Below are 14,873 nucleotides of genomic sequence, written 5' to 3' on the forward strand. Positions count from 1 at the left end.
CAAGTCTGTGTTTGTAGCGATCTGATTCTACGGACAGTACTGCTATCTCAATAAATGCACCATCAGATCCACGAATTTCAGAATTCTCTTCCATGACTGATTTAATAAAATCTGTAGAAGATATTCTATCTAAACTGCCACCAGGTTTAAAATACCTTGAAGTGTTTTCAGAGATTGAAAATAAGCTTGAGAGCTTATCTCTTGATGTTGAGTTATACCTACAGAAAGTGCAAGAATCTCTTGACAGGATAAATCAAGTTATGATGAATAATATTCATGTTGAGGTCGATATTGATTTACTAATCAGTGAGACCAATGCTCCTCCTCTGCGTAATCCAATTAGTTGTGATAAACAAAACGAATTACAAGAGAAGTTTAAATCTCAGTCATCTGAGTGTATCACCTCAAAGCATGAATTGATTCGTTGCTCAATTCCTGATACTTCCTATCAAGATAGTAGTATTTTATTCTTTTATGAAGAATCTAGGACGTCTCCTTTTATCAAAAGAATTTCCCTTCACAGTACTAAAAACTATCTGCAGAAACTGATTTTTATAAGTTGGAAAACAAGAAACCGGAAACACAAATCTCTTTGGGTTCTCTTGAAGTTCTTTGATAGACTTATAAAAACAGTTCCTTGGGTGTTTCTCAACACTAAAAGATTTAAGAGTTGTTGGAAAGAAACTCTTTATTGGTGCCATGGTGAGCAAGACATTGTTCACCACAACACAACTTGTTTGAGTTGAAAGTGCATCCTCACCAAGAAATGCCCTGCTATGTATACGGTGAGGGAAGCACAACAACTGGGGCACACAGATTATATTAGGTAAGGCTGTAGAATTGAATTGTACTTTTCTAAAAAGGTATGTTTATAAACTTGAGCAAGTTTTATGTTTTGTTTGAGTACTTATAATGATCCATGTACCTTGATTATCGTTCATGTCTACCTAACTTGATCTGTGTTTAAGGTTCTTAAATGTTTAGGTTTGAAAACATTAGTTCGGGATGTTTGGACTTCATGGTACACATACCAAGTATGTATAACATAATTTAAAACCAAAATACAGGGGTTTAAGTTCGCAAACCCCGTCTACAAACTGCTCCAGGATACGAAAATTCGTTTGCAAACCCATTTGCAATTTTTTTGGCCGTATCTATTTCGTCCGAACTCAGAATGAACTCATTCTTTTTGCATTATATTACTCTTTGAATCCTATTCAAAATGGAGGTGATAATTATTGAATTTGGATGAGATAAGATTGGTATTTGTCCTGTCTCTTGTTTTTGAGTGTTTTGCTCCATTTCATTGCAATTGTTCCACTTCTCTTGGACTTGGGCATTTGGATTCACGGAGTAGTGCTCTTCTAAGATCATTTGTAGCTTTTACAAGAATGTTATTAGTGAATCACAAAGAAGGAAGTTCAAGAATGGGAAGTAGTATGTATTACTATGGGATTCTTAAATGTTCATAATCATTTTATGTAAACTATGGTGCATGGTCGTTAATGAATTTGTATGTTCTTCTTTGAAAATCTTTTTATACGCCTTTGGTAGATATTCTTGTATAAATCCGGGCGAAAAAGATTGATTCTACTCTCTAAGGACAAATCATCTTATATGTGCATTACGAGTTTGTCTTGATGCCTAGGAAACTTCTTATGAGAATTTATTCTTGTTTTTGAAAAGGATTACTAGAGTTTGGAATAACAATTATTGTGATTACACATAGCTATGTCCAACGTTTTCATCTTCATGTTATTTTTTAGGTTTATTGATATTAAATTCTAAAAATATTTGGAGGATGATGTTATTGCAGTATTGATCTTTATGATTTTGTGATATTGCAATTTATTTATGGGATATGTATTGTTTACGTCTGTGAACTTGAAGGTCCCATATTGCGGTCAAAAGTAAAGTCGTTCATGAATTTGTATTCGTATTGATGAAAGGACGAATGGACTTTTTGAAAGTTACAAAAGTTATGCCTATGCAATCATGTATTTGATGGAAAATAGGATGATATCTTTTGTTTGACAAGGATAAAGTCTATTATATCGTTATGATGGAAAATAGAATAGATCCTTGTATGTTATCCACAGTATTGATATTCATTGATCCATCTTGCTATGTTTGACCGTAAAGGCTCCATTGTGTGTCTTATGTTCAGCACGATACAACTAAGTCAATTATTCTTATTGGCTTGTTGGTTGTTACATAAGATGTTATATGTCGAGCATTAGGAACTAAATTAATCAACCAGTTTGATTATTTAGTTTGTACTCCATAATTTTTCTTTCTTATGTCGAGTACATGTACGGTTAAGGTTGTCATATTCTATGATGAACTTAGTCGGGGTTCCATAAGTTCTCTTATGTTGAGCCCAAAATAATTAAATTGATTACTTCGGTGATTAGTTTGGTTGTTTGTATTCTAATTAGATTAATTATAGGTTCTCTTGTATTTAATCTAGTTGAGATTTCATATATTCCACAAATTCTTGTGTTGAGTATATGAACGGCTATACTAGTCATGTTATATTGGTTAACGTAGTCGTATGTTCCGTAAGGTTTTCCTTATGTTGAGTATGTGAATGATTAAGTTAGTCATCTCCGTATGATTACCTTAGGCGTAGCTCTGTAAGTTTACTTATGTTGAGCACTTTCAATTAAATTGATCACTTTTGTGGTATGATTTAGTTGCGTTTTCAATTTAATTAATCATGGGTTTACTTGTGATTAATTTCGTTGAGCTTTGGATATAGAAAATCATTCCTATGGTTTTTGGTGTCCAATTAAAAAATCCTTCTTTTCCTTCGAAATTAAGGTCGCTCTTGTTGTTCTTTCGGGAATGACATCAAACATGGGAGAGTTCTTTTGAACTTGTGCTTAATGGTAATATCTTGCGGGGTGTGCGGCTGTGGAATTTTATAGGGGTTATCTTGTATCTTAAAACTCCTTGATGAATGCATTTAGATTCGGCTTTATGATTGCATCTAAATTAAGTTGGTATGTATTTTTCTTTTAGTCTATGAAATGTCTCTTGTGGAAATTTCATTATGATCCCGTTATTGTACCTTTGCCAATTTTATTGACAAAAAGGGGGAGAAATAATGTAGTTCACACTACAAATACATATGGTTTTCGGATCATTGTGTAAGGGGGAGTGGTTTCCATGATCGAGATGGAGTATTGACTAAGGAGGAGTGATACATATCACCGTAGTATTATTGTTAAAGTCGTGATACAATTGTACTTTGATATTACAAAATAATACTATGACACTGTATAATAATGATCGAGAATCTCTATTTCTCTCATTGTTATAGCTACGGATCTTCAACAACGGTGATGCTAAACTTACAACCTTTGGGATCATTGGTGTACTTGGAAGGATGAAGATTTCAGGGAACGTTGAAGATTAGACTATGGAATAGGAGCCACTAAAGTTTATCTTTTTTTTTGTATTCCATATGTATTAATAGTTTTGTCACTAAAATTGACAAAGGGGGAGATTGTTAGAGCATAGCCCGGTCGACCTCGCATGCGTTGCTATATCAAGCATGTTTGTCAATGTTAGTGATCAAAACTATGAGTCTTGATTTCTAGCCTACATAGCTAAGTCTCGGACTAGGATAGAAAAGTGTAGTTGAGCTCAAGGACTTCATGGCGATTCATCATACAACGACGAAGATCTATACAAGGAACCGTGGAACTTCATCAACAAAAAGGTATGTGGAGACTTGAACTTATCTATCACTCAAAAGTCTATCTATTCTATATCCTACTTCTTATGAGACAAAAGTCGTATGCTATATAGACTAGATCATACACATTTGAAATTTCGAGCTGAGCATTCATTGCTTATCTTTTATCTCGAAATCGTGTGTTGGTAAAGCGTTTCTCTTTGATCAAGTTTATCTTCACCTAGTGACGAAAGTCATGAAAAGTTTCAATCACTTTGAGAATTGCTCTGACGTGAATCGGTCTATGAATAACGGCTACATAGCGTCCTCTGAGAATGTCTCAATGATTGGAATGAGAGTTTAGATTACATAACCATGTATTCCTTGAACCGAAGTTTTCGAACTTTGTTGATCAAGAGAAATCGGGAGGATTGTGGAATTGGCTTGCCAAGTCCGCGAACCCAGTTCTCAGACTCGGTCCGCGAACTGTCGGAAGTTCTCGACCGAGAATTTCTGCTGGATTTTCCAAAACTCGTTTGTGTGCTAATTCCGCAAACTCAGACCGCGAACCCAGTCCGGGAATTGGCAGAAGTTCTCTTTTCGATAATTTCTGCGGAGTTTGGAAAACTCAACGGATTAACTTAAGTCCGCGAACTTGTTTGTGAACTTAAGAGGTTATGATCTAAAGATGTGCTCTGAACATGAAACATTAAATTACTAAGGAATGCTTTATGCAAACCGTGGCTATAATTTTCATGAGCCGATTCAATCGAATCGAATTATCTTTGTTTCAGTTGTGTCTTGTGTAGTTACATAAGATCTCATAGCAATTGAACAACTATTTAACTAGTTCATTTGATTCAATTGAACTAGTTATGGTGAAGAAGAATAAGGTTAATATGAAATGATCATATGGTTAACCTTTTGGGTTACTATGTTGAACCAACATACACGTACATGTTTGAGCATGGTTTTCACAAACCCAGTAAACGTCTACCCAAGTGTGTGTGACAAGCTAAGTTTTCGATCTAACGGTTGAGAAATATTAGCTTGAATCTAAATCAGGTTTTCATTTAATGGTGAATAAGGATTGCTTTGTACCTAAGGCAAAACCCTGATTTGAAGGCTATATAAAGGAGACATCTATCTTTGAGCAAAACTAATCCCCACAACTCTGTGTGATACTAGTGCGCTCGCTAGAGTCGATTCTCCTTTAACCTTTGGTTTTCTTCTCTAAAAACAGGTTAACGACTTAAAGACTTCATTGAGATTGCGAAGCCAGACCGATACTACTTTTATCGTAGTTGTGTGATCTGATCTTGCATCTTCTATTGTACGAGTACAATCGATTGATTGGCTTGATATCGTGAGAGTTCTCCGATAGTCAAGATAAAGAAGTCACAAACATCTTCGTCTCACTATTTGTGATTCCTCGACAAGCCGCCTGTGTAGTCAGGAAGGATTGTGGAGGGGTGATTGATTAATCTAGGCTGTTCTTCGAGAATATAAGACCGAATTATCAATTGGTTCCTGTTCACCTTGATTTTATATCTTAAGACGGAATAAAACCTAGGGTTTATCTGTGGGAGACAGATTTATTCTTTGATAGACTTGTCTGTGTGAGACAGATTTGTTTATTATGAAGTCTGCGATTTTGGGTTGCAGCAACTCTTAGTTGTGGGTGAGATCATCTAAGGAATCAAGTGCGTAGTAGATCAGAGGCGTAGGAGTACAACTGTACCTTGGATCGGTGGTAGACTGATTGGGTTTCAACTATAATCCATCCCGAAGTTAGCTTGGAGTAGGCTAGTGTCTGTAGCGGCTTAATACAGTGTGTATTCAATCTGGACTAGGTCCCGGGGTTTTTCTGCATTTGCGGTTTCCTCGTTAACAAAATTTCTGGTGTCTGTGTTATTTCTTTTCCGCATTATATTTATATAATTGAAATAATACAGGTTATGCGTTCGTGATCATCAATTGGAAATCCAACCTTTGGTTGTTGATTGATATTGATTGATCCTTGGACATTGGTCTTTGGTACCGTCCAAGTTATTCCTTGTATTTGATAAAGACTCGCTATTGTTTTTCGCTTGAGTAAAAATCAAATCAATAGAGAGAGATATTAACTTCTTGAGATACTTTTATCTAGATTGAGTCTGACTGTCTAGTTGATTCTCTAACAAAGTATTTCGGAGTTAGTCCATACAGATTGCTAATCGAAATATTTGGTGGTGTTGTTAGACCCCCGCTTTTTCACAAACCATTCCAAATATATTTCATATCTTTTTCATTTGTTAATTCGATGATGAAAAAACCTTTACCAAGAGGAATTAATTTATAAGTACCTGTTGTATTCCATTTTTTCCTCAAAGCTTCTTCAGCAGCAACAAATTTTAATTTGACGAAATCTAATCTCCCAATTAAACTAAACTTCCATTCACTGATACATTCATCAATTTCCTCATCAGGTATATATAAAGATGGAACAGGATGACAAAATTCACCTTCGATTCTCTTCTCTTTAGGTTCAGAAAACAAACTAAAGTTAGGGTTATTCAAAATCGATCCCATATTTTGATGAACAGACCGAAAAACCTTTTACAATCCACCAAAAAATTATACAGAAATCTCTTTCAGACAGTCTAATTTTCCGTAACTAAGATCAAACTTAAAATCAACACCAATCATTGAATTTAGTCGAGAAATTCACCTGAATTAATGAAGAAAGAGATCGAAATCAGATGCAGAAATCGAGAAAAAAAGTCGCCGAGTTCGTCGCCTGATTTGCATAGCGCAACTCACCGATTTACCCAAGCTATGTTTTTTCAAGAGTCTCGAAGGCTTATAAGACGTATAAAGAAGGTTAAAAAAATCTAATTGCTGAAAGGATATTTTCTGGATATGGATTTGAATCACTTTTCGCATTTTTATGTTCCCGCTTCTTCACATTTTAACATCACTTTTTTATATTTTTCATAGAAATTAATCGCATTTGATATTGAATGTTTTTTTAACACAGGATTTTCACAATTATATTAGTTTTAATGCATACTTTCTCTTCGCTTTTAACTTTAGGTGGTGGTGTATATCACGCGTCTATGTTTGCGGCGACTCCTATTTGGGAAGGGTCCCAAGACGAACTTTTGGTTTTTGCTGGAATAAAATTTGTATGAGGATCTTCAAAGTAATTGGTAAAATATCTATTTTCTAAACTCCTCGAAGTACCAGGAAGAAGTAAGAAGTCTTTCAGGACGACCCATAAACCAATTACCAGATTCATAATTCTTAGTGAGCCTTTCTCTCATGTTTCTTATCAAACTCTTATTTATGATATGACTTTCCCTCTTATGTTCTACAAGATAAAAATTTATAAATTAGAAGAACTCAAAATATTTTCTTAAAAAAAAATCCAAATAACTTATAATTACCTGAAAAAAGTTGGAGGAGCATCGTTCTTCAAGATATCCACTGACTAACATATTTAAGGAACTTATTTAAATCTCAGTCATGAGCATGTATACAAAGTAACAGGTAAATAATTCGGTAGCTCAAAAATGCTCCAACAACGTTCAAGTAAAAAATTTATGTCGCATTGTCATATTGGATTATTGTGAAAGTGTTGTTAATTAACTCTCCATACATTATTTTTGTAGGTACCAAGGAAAATAAGAAATTCCAAAATCAAGAAGATCCAACAATCGGGATTAAAAGTATAGTGAACATTACGAAAGAAAAATACGTTTAAAATACGTGTATGTTTGGCGCGTGATAACCGGTGGGGTGGGTGAGGCTAGGAGTTGAAGGTATGGAAGAATATGGCTCGGTTATTTCGTTTCCGGCGGTGTCAGAGGGTGTTCTGTTGAATGAACCGGGATGAAAGAAAGATGTATTGGCAGTGCAAGGATTATAATTAGTTAATCCAAAGAGTGTGTACAAATTTTACAATGAATTGCATGAGTATTTGGCTTCAGCTGTAATTGATGGAGTTAATGTTGATGTGAAGTGCATTTTAGAGACTTTGGGTGCTGGTTAAGCAGGGGGGGAGCTTACTAGGCGATATCACCATGATCTTGATGCATCTGTAGCAAGAAATTTTGCTTATAATGGTAGCATCGCTTGCATGAGTCACCATAAAAATGTACTCTACCGGTATATCTTTTCTTTCTTTATGTTCAACAAAGTTTATTTTTCCTCGAACCCTTAAGTTGCGACTACACTGAAAAAGCGGGGGTCTAACAACCACACCCAATATTTCGCTTAACAATCTGTATGGACTAACTCAAATATACTTTAAAGAGAATCAACTAGATAGTCAGACTCAATCTTAAGAAAAGTATATCCAAGAGTTATATCTCTATTTCTCAATTCAATCTTCAATCAAATAAATAGGAATTTGCGATCCCGATTTAATATAAGAAATAACTTGGACGGTACCAAAAACCAATATCCAAGTGTCAATATATTTAATCAACAACCAAAGGTTGGATTCAAAATTGATTCAACTTACGCACAACCCGTGATATTTCAATTATATAAACAAATATGATGCGGAAAAGAAATAACACAAACACCATAAGTTTTGTTAACGAGGAAACCGCAAATGCAGAAAAACCCTGGGATCTAGTCCAGATTTGAACACCACCTGCACTAACCTACTCCAAGTTAACTTCGGACTGGAATGTAGTTGAGCCCTAACCAATCTCACAGTGATCAAGGTACAGTTGCTTTCCTTACGCCTCTAGAACCATGCCGGATTCTGCGCACTTGATTCCCTTAGCTGATCTCACCCACAATTAAGAGTTGCTACGAACCAAAGTCGAAGACTTGATAAACCAATCTGTCTCACACAGAAAAGTCTATTGAATAGATAAATCTGTCTCCCACATATAAACCTATGAGTTTTGTTCTGATCTAACACTAAAGGTTTATTTTCTAGGTTTATTTATTTTCTAGGTTGTTCTTCGGGAATATAAGTCTGGTATATCAATTGGTTCCTGTTCACCTTGATTTATCGAAATACGGAACAAAACTCATAGGTTTATCTGTGGGAGATAGATTTTTCTATTCAATAGACTTTTCTGTGTGAGACAAATTGGTTTATCAAGTCTTCGACTTTGGGTCGTAGCAACTCTTAGTTGTGGATGAGATCAGCTAAGGGAATCAAGTGCATCTTTCCCTGCTGGGATTCAGAGACGTAAGGAGAGAAACTGTACCTTGATCAGTGTGAGATTGTTTAGGGCTCAACTACATTCCTGTCTGAAGTTAAATTGGAGTAGGCTAGTGTCTGTAGCGGCTTAATACAGTGTGGTGTTCAAATCTTAACTAGGTCCCAGGGTTTTTCTGCATTTGCAGTTTCTTCGTTAACAAAACTTCAGGTGTCTGTGTTATTTCTTTTCCGCATCATATTTGTTTATATAATTGAAATATCATGGGTTGTGCGTAAGTTCAATCAATTGTGAATCCAACCTTTGGTTGTTGATTAAATTGATTGACACTTGGATATTGGTTTTTGATACCGTCCAAGTTATTTCTTATATTCAATCTGGCTCGCAGATTCCTATTTGTTTAATTGCAGATTGAATTGAGAAATTTAGATATAACTCTTTGATATACTTTTCTTAATATTGAGTCTGACTGTCTAGTTGATTCTCTTGAAAGTATATTGGAGTTAGTCCATACAGATTGCTAAGCGAAATATTGGGTGTGGTTGTTAGACCCCCACTTTTTCAATTGGTATCAGAGCAGGAAAACATGTTTAAGACCTTATAAGTCTGTGTTTGTAACAATATGACTCTATGGATAGTAAATTCTCAATAAACGCTTCGCCAGGATTTAACTATGATCTTAGAGAAAGTTTTGAAGAGTTGGTTATTCTCCAGAAGAAGTTGGATGAACAAATCCGGATCAATACTGATCTTGTTGCAAAAATTGCAAAGTATAAGGATTTAAAGTCTGTCAAAGTACCTTTAATGGATTTGAATAACTCCTATAATTCTTCTTTGAAATATTGTCGCAAGTCAGGGGATAAGCGAGGTTTAGGCTTTGTAAAACCTGATAGGACTCAGAACCACTCAAATGAGATTAAAGATGTTGGTCCATGTATGTTATGTGATTCTCACAATCATTTTCAACATACATGTACATCCTTTAGGAAAAGTTTAAAGGTTGCTGATAATCTTCATAAGAAAGCTGAACAACTATTTACTTCTCTAAAAAGATGTAAAAATCTAACAAGAAATCCCAAACGGGGTAATAGCGTTAGTATGGGAGCTTTTGCTCTAAAATTAACATCACCCTTTCAATGGTTTCTTGATAGTGGATGTAGCCGACATATGACTGGAGATCTTTCGTGGTTTGTGAATTCAAGCGACTTTGAAGGAGGTCTTGTAATATTCAGAGATGGGAGTTGTTGCTACATAAGCAAAAAGGGGATGATCAAACTTCCCGGTGTTCCTGAAATCCATGATGTAGTACACATCAAAAGTATGACTGCAAATCTTCTTTCTGTTAGTCAAATTTGTGACTAAGGCCATAAAGTTGTCTTCAATGTGAATGGATGTGACATTGTAGACAAATCTGGAAAAGTAATTTTTCAGGGTACTCGTGGTAAAAATAACAGTTATCTTCTTGATACTCAGTTTAGTGATTGTTTCAATTTGACTAAGGTGGAATCTACACATCTTTGGCATAAGCGTTTTTGTCACATCAATTATCGCCTTCTAACTAAGATCATTAACAAAGAGCTTGTTAGAGGCGTTCCCAAAATCAGTGCAAAGATTTATGGTGTCAGTGGTGCCTGTCAAAAGGGTAAACAAACGAAAGTTCCACATAAATCATCTCGAGACATTCTCATTAAAGATCCACTTGATTGAATTCATATGGATCTCTTCAGTCCTATTCAACAACCTACGGTTGCTGGGAAGAAGTATGCTTTAGTTATGGTATATGATTACACCAGATTCACTTGGGTGGCATTTTTAGCTCATAAGAATGAAACCTTGGTGAATTCAAGATTATTGTTAATAGAATCCAGAATGAACAAGGTCGCAAGCTAAAGAAAATTAGAAGCGACCGTGGAACTGAATACAAGGACACTAAGGTGTTTGAATTTTATGACAAACTGGGAATTATTCAACAATACTCACCACCCATTACTCCTCAAGCTAATGGAGTTGCAGAAAGGAAGAATAGGAACATTCTGGAAATGGCCAGGTTAATGTTTTACAACAAAAACCCACCATTAAGGTTTTGGGGAGAAGTTGTGTTCACAACATGTTATTTGATCAACCGTGTTTACCTATGGTCTAAAGCCTAAACACTCCTTACGAGTTGTGGTACGGTAGGAATCCCAGCTTACATTATCTCAGAGTGTTTGGAAGTAGGTGTTACATTAAAAAAGATCGAAAACAGAAAGGGAAATTTGATTCTAAAAGCGATGAAGGCATCTTTCTTGGCTATGTATCTGATAGTCGCGGTTTTCGAGTATTTAATATCAGAACCCAAGTTATGATGGAATCTGCAAATGTCATCATTGATGATCTGAGCAATTTTCGTCATGATAGTCCTCCTGCTGAATTGCCACCAACCGAGACAATTAAGAATGTCAAGGAAATCGCAGAATCAGTTGAAGTTGTTCCAACCGTCGCTGATCCTGATATATCCAGTGACGAGGAGAAGAGCACTAATCAGGTTATTCCTGTTGAACAAGAACATGTTCCTCCAAGACACCTCTGGGTTCAAAGGAATCATGATACTAACAGTATTATTGGAGGAAAGGATTCTACGGCTAAGACAAGAGGGCAACTTCAAAATATTTGCAATTTTGTTTTTTTTACAGGTACAACTTAGAAATATTGATGAAGCTCTTAGTGATCCCTTTTGGGTGAATTAAATGCATGAAGAGTTAAATCAATTTCAAAGACAAGATGTATGGGAGATCGTACCTTGTCCCTCCAATATCAATATTGTTGGTACCAAGTGGATATTCAAGAACAAGTCTGAAGAATTTGGCACCATTGTCAGAAACAAATCCAGACTTGTCGCTCAAGGATATTCACAGATTGAGGTATCGACTTTGACGAAACCTTTGCTCATGTGCAACGCCTTGAGTCCATTCGATTACTATTATCTCATGCTTGTTTTTTTAAGGTTAAGCTATTTCAAATGGACATAAAATCCGCGTTCCTAAACGGAAATTTAAAGGAAGAGGTCTATGTTGCTCAACCAAAGGTATTTGAAAATCCTGACCAGATCATGTCCTTAAACTCGAAAAGGCATTATATGGGTTGAAACAAGCACCTCGTTCCTGGTTCGAGAAACTAACTGCTTCCTTTCTCAGGAAAGGTTTTTCGAGAGGTGGAGCTGATAAAACCTTGTTTACCAAGTGGAGTGGGAAAGATTTTGTCGTTTCTCAAGTTTATGTAGATGATATCATCTATGGACCGACTTCTGAGAAACTTGCAAAAGATTTTCAAGTCTTTCTTGGAAAGGAGTTTGAAATGAGCAATGTTGGTGAATTATTTATTTTTATTTTATTTTAGGATTACAGATTCAATAACATAAGGATGTAATCCACTTATCTCAAGAAAAATATGCTAAGGATCTTGTGACAAGGTTCGGTCTTGATAAGTCAACTCCAAAAATGACACCTATGCCCACTACTGGTAAACTACATCGAGATGAGAAAGGAGTAAATGTGGATCAAAGTATTTATCGATCTATCATTGGAAGCCTCTTACATCCTACAGCTATTAGACCTGATATTGCTTTTAGTATTGGCTGTTGTGCTAGATTTCAGGCTAATCCAAAGGAATCTCATCTTGCAGCTGCGAAGAGGATTATGTGATATATCCAACATACTAGCGGGTATAGTCTATCATATACTTTTGATACTAACACTGATCATACTGCTTATTAAAATGCAGATTGGGCAGGATGTGTAGAAGACAGAAAGAGTACTTTGGGGGATTTTACTATGTTGGGTTGAATCTTGTGGCATGGCATAACAAGAAACAAAACTAACGATCCCTGTCTACATGCGAAGAAGAATACATTGTTGCAGGTTCATGTTGTACTCAACTTCTATCGATGAAACAAATGCTTGTTGATTATGGAATTGACACTGGTGTAACGAATATCTTTTGTGATAACTCAAGTGCGATTCGCATCACTGAGAATCCTGTTGAGCACTCAAGAACTAAGCACATTGACATAAGGTATCATTTTATTAGAGATCTCTATGAAAATGGTATCATCAATATGGAATTTGTGTCTTCTGAACAACAATTGCATGATATTATCACCAAACCTTTAGATACTGCTACGTTTCAACACTTACAACAGTATATTGGTGTTGTTTTGGTTCATTAGTTTTCTAGCCGTTTGCCCCCTGGACTCATTCATATCTTTTGGGCAATCAAGGCTTAGAACGTCAGTGTAGTGTTGTTTCCATTTCGCATTTGTTTCTACGTAGATAACAGTTCTGTTAGGTATCAAAGTATTCTTTTAAATCTTTCTTTTCTTGTGAAAGTAAGGTCGCTCTTATTGTTCTTTCGGGAATGACATTTTATGGGGGAGAGTTCTTAATTAAACTTGTGCTTAATTTCCAAATCTTTGCGGGGAGTGCGGTTGTGGAATATCGTAGGAGTTTTCTTGTATCTTTATAAACTCCTTGAGGAATACACTAGTTTCGGCTATGTGAAATCGTCGAAACAAAGTTGATATGTTGTTTTCTTCTGGTCATGAAGTATCTCTATGAAAATTTCATGAGGATCCCACTAATTTTCTTACCTTTGCCAATTTATATTGACAAAAAGGGGGAGAATTAATGTGTAGTTCACACTACAAATGCATATGGTTTACAGATCATTATGTAAGGGGGAGTGTTTTTCATGTGAGATGAAGTATTGACTAAGGAGGAGTGATACATATCACCATAGTATTGTTGTCAAAGTTGTGATACAATTGGACTTTGATGTTGTGTAATAATACTATGACACTGTATAACAATGATTGAGAGCTATTGTTTTCTCATTATTATAGATGCGGATCTTCAACAACTATGATGTTGTAGTTGAACACATTCAGAATCACCGGAGTACTTATAAGTGATGAAGATTTCGAGTAATGTTTGAAAAAGCGGGGGTACAACAACCACACCCAATATTTCGATTAGAAATATGTAAGGACAAACTCTAATATACTTTCTAGAGAATCAACTAGACAGTCAGACTCAATCTAGATATAAGTATATCTAAGAGTTTATATCTCAATCTCTCGATTTGATATATACTCAAGCAAATAGAAATCCGCGAGTCTTTATCAAATACTAGAGAGATAACTTGGATGGTACCAAAGACCAATATCCAAGTGTCAATCAATTTAAATCAACAACCAAAAGGTCGGATATTCTAATTGATTGAACAATGCACAACATGTGATATTTCAATTATATAAACAAATATAATACGGAATAGAAATAACACAGACACCAGAATTTTATTAACGAGGAAACCGCAAATGCAGAAAAAACCCGGGACCTAATCCAGATTGAACACACATTGTATTAAGCCGCTACAGACACTAGCCTACTCCAAATTAACTTCGGTCTGGACTGTAGTTGAACCCCAATCAATCTCACACTGATCCAAGGTACATTTATGCTCCTACGCCTCTGATCCCAGCAGGATGCTACATACTTGATTCCCTTAGCTGATCTCACCCACAACTAAGAGTTGCTACGACCCAAAGTCGAAGACTTTAATAAACAAATCTGTATCACACAGAAAAGTATACAGTAATAGATAAATCCGTCTCCCACGAATATACCTATGAGTTTTGTTCCTTCTTTTGATAAATCAAGGTGAACAGGAACCAATCAATAAACGGGTCTTATATTCCTGAAGAACATCCTAGTATTATTGATCACCTCACAATAATCTTAATCGACGCAGCGAAAAAAGATATTTTGGAATCACAAACAATGATACAAAGTGTTTGTGATTACTTTTCTATCTTGCCTATCGGAGATATAAAATCTCGAGCCAATTATTGTAATCGTACTCGTAACGACAGAAGATGTAAGATCAGATCAGACAACTACAAGAAAAGTAGTATCGGTCTGGCTTCACAATCCCAATGAAGTCTTTAAGTCTTTAACCTGGTTTAGAAGAAGAAACCAAAGGTTAAAGGA

Source organism: Papaver somniferum, chromosome 5 (genome assembly GCF_003573695.1).
Source record: "Papaver somniferum cultivar HN1 chromosome 5, ASM357369v1, whole genome shotgun sequence".
Classification (NCBI taxonomy): domain Eukaryota; kingdom Viridiplantae; phylum Streptophyta; class Magnoliopsida; order Ranunculales; family Papaveraceae; genus Papaver; species Papaver somniferum.